Source organism: Theobroma cacao, chromosome 7 (assembly GCF_000208745.1).
Source record: "Theobroma cacao cultivar B97-61/B2 chromosome 7, Criollo_cocoa_genome_V2, whole genome shotgun sequence".
NCBI lineage: Eukaryota > Viridiplantae > Streptophyta > Magnoliopsida > Malvales > Malvaceae > Theobroma > Theobroma cacao.
Window position 1 is genome coordinate 4,565,222 of NC_030856.1, and position 3,647 is coordinate 4,568,868.

A 3,647-nucleotide genomic window follows, 5' to 3' on the forward strand; every position below is an offset into this window, starting at 1 on the left:
TATTTTAATATATTAATGATTAAATTATAAAAATATTAATATTAAAATATTAATAATTTATAAATTATTAATATTTTAAAATAAATAATCATATTAAAGTTTTAATTAAAATTATTAATATTTAATAAATTATAAATTATTAATATTTTAAAATATTAATGTTTAAATTATAAATTAATTAATATTAAAAAATAAAAAAATAACATATATATAGTAAAAGATATTTTTGTCTTTTTACTTTTTATTCTTTTCTTATTTCAAAATTATTGTTACCAACCAAATACTGCAATAAGTTATAATAATTCAATAAGGTATAATAATTATTCCTGTCTTATTCCTTTCGTCATACCAAACTGCGTAATAACTATTTTATTCTATTCCCACATCATTTTATTTTCACGTAATAACTATTCTATTCTATTTCTTTCTATTTCATGAACCAAATATACCCTTAGAGATTTTATTAGAAGAATGATGGAGCTAGTAAATCAATTAAAGTTACTAGGAAGATTTTACTGAAGAATGTTTCGTAAGTAAGATGTTAGTGAGTTTGCCTAAGAAAAATGAATCTGCGGTGTTATCGTTAGAAGACTCTAGAGATCTGGCTCAGATTACCTTAAAAGAATTAGTTAATGCTTTGGAGGGACTTGAGTAAAGAAGAGCTTTTAGGCAAAAGAGTGCAGCTGATTTTACCTTGATTACTAAGACTAAAACTAAAAAAAAAAGATGATAGAAAGTTGAAAAGTGATTCAGTTGAGAATAAAAACAAAGGAAAGAAAACTGGAGAGAAAAGACAGGGAGAGAAAAGGAAAGAGTTTTCACCATGTCAGTACTGCAAGAAGACTAATCATATTTAGAAGTTTTGTTGGTATAAACCAAACGTGGTATGTAGAGCTTGTAGTAAAAAAGGGCTTGCTGAAAAAGTGTGTAAGACTCGTGCCAAAGGAAAAGAAAAAGCTAATGTAGCTGAGTAATAGAAGATGAGACTGAGGAGGTTTTGTTTATGGCAACAAGTGAAGAAGGTCTAAGTAAAAATACTATATGGTTATTAGATAGTGCATGCTCACATCATTTGATTGGGAACAAGTCTTTTTTCTCCACTCTTGATATAAGTTTTAAGTCAAAAGTGAATATTGGATATGGTAATTACTTAGACACACTTGGTGTTGGCACTGTTAAGGTAGAGACTGCCTCAGAAGATAAGTGCATCAGTAGTGTGCATTATGTATCAAATGCCAATCATAATTTGTTGAGTGTGGGACAATTGGCCAAGGAGCACTATACTTTGTTGTTTAAGGATGAAGTTTGTACAGTAATTGATCCGAATGGTGATGAATTGTACACTGTTGCAATGAAGAACAATTGTTATCCTCTTAATTTAGCTAATAATGCTTCACATTTGGCCTTGTATAATGAGCTAGATATATCAGAGAAGTGGCATAGAAGATTTGGTCATGTCAATTACAGTTCATTGTCTCTAATGTCAGTAAAGAATTTAGTGGAAGGCTTACCTGGGATAGTAAAACCATCTAAGCTTTGTAAAGCTTGTCAAGTTGGAAAGCAGACTAGGAAACCATTTCCTAAGCACAGTGGATGGAAGGCTACTAGAAAGCTTGAGCTGGTGCATACTGATATTTCTGGTCCAATGAAGACTGCTTCACTCAGTGGAAGCAGCTACTATATTATCTTTATTGATGATTATACAAAGTATTGCTGGATTTTCTTCCTAAAACAGAAATCAGAGGCATTGACCTATTTCAAGAAGTTTAAGACTGCTGTTGAAAATTTCTCAAGTCAAAGTGTCAGCACCTTGAGGACTGATAATGGCAAGGAGTATACATCTGCTGAGTTCGAGAAGTACTTTGAGTCCTTGGGAATACAGCATTAGCTAACTATTCCATATAGTCCTCAACAAAATGGTAAGGCTGAGAGGAAGAATAGAACTTTAGCTAAGATAGGAAGATGCTTGTTGTATCAAATGAATATGCCAAGGGCCTTTTGGGTAGAAGTTGTATATACAGCTAATTATCTGATAAACAGAGCTTATACCAGGGTCTTGGATAGTAAAACCGCTTATGAAATGTGGTTTAATCATAAACCAAGAGTGTCTCATCTCAGAACCTTTGAAAACATTTGTTATGCTATGGTTCCAGATGCTAGGAGGTCAAATTTGATCCAAAGTCTGTTACAGCAGTGTTGGTTGGCTATAGTGAAGTCTCAAAAGGCTACAGGTTATATGATCCTGAACTGAAGAAGGTTTTTGTAAGTAGGGATGTGGTATTTGATGAGGGACAAAGTTGGAATGGCTTAATAAGGGTGCTGGACAGTTTAATTTCACGAAAATAGCTGATGTAGAGGTACAACCGACTACAGCTGATGATGATTCTAATATGGAGGATCAGAGTAAAGTTGTTAGAGGTACAAGGAGCTTAGCAAACATTTACTGTACATGCAATGTAGCATTAGCTGAACCAGTAACCTTCAAGCAAGCTCAGTTAGAAGATCACTAAAAATCAGCAACGGATGATGAAATGGAGATGATATCTAAGAATGGGACATGGATTCTTGTTAACAGACCAACTGATAAAAAATCATAGGAGTCAAGTGGATTTACAGAACGAAACTTAATCTTGATAGTTCTATAAACAAGTATAAGGTTCGATTGGTGGTTAAAGGGTATGCTCAAGTTTTTGGGGTTGACTGCATGGAAACATTTGCTTTAGTGGCCAGACATGACACAATAAAGATGCTTGTTGTTTTGTCATCCAACGAGGGATGAAGAATTTATCATCTGTATGTCAAATCAGCTTTCTTTAATAGCATTCTTACTGAAGACATTTATATTGAGCACCTTGAGGGCTATGTGAAGCAAGGTTCAGAAAAGAAGGTCTGCAAGCTTATCAAGGCTCTATATGGCTTGAAGCAGGCTTCAAGAGCCAAGTATACTTGAATTAACAATCATTTCAGAGATTAAGGGTTTTAGAGGAGTAAAAATGAGTTAACAATGTATGTAAAGAGAGGAAATGGCACTGAGTTACTGATTGTGGCACTGTATGTTGATGATATTCTGATTACTAGTCCTGAAGGAGAGTGTCTAACTGAGTTTAAAACTCAAATGAAGAAGGTGTTTGAAATGACACACCTAGGAAAAATGACTTACTTTTTTTAGAATGGAGATTATACAATCAACTGATAATATTGAGCTATATAAGAGGAAATATGCTATAAAGTTGCTGACTAAGTTTAATATGAGTGAATGTAAAGCTGTAAAGACTCCATTAAGTACTGGTGCAAAGTTTTGCAAAAATGATGGTACTGCTAAAGAAATGGGCAGTTGTATAGAAACATCATTGGTTTTTTGTTATACTTAGCAACTACTAGACCTGATATCATGTTTGCTACAAATTTGCTATCAAGATTCATGCAAGATCCTACTGAGACTCACTTTATAGCTGCAAAAAAGATCTTGAGGTATGTGAGAAGAACTGTGGATTTTGGCTTAGTGTATTTGAAGTAGGAAAGTAGTCAGCTACTAGGATTTTCAGATAGTGAGGGCAGGGTTTGTGGATGATTCTAAAAGCATAGGAGGTTTTTATTTTTTTTTGGAAGTGCTGTGTTTGCCTGGAGCTCCAAGAAGCAGCAAGTTG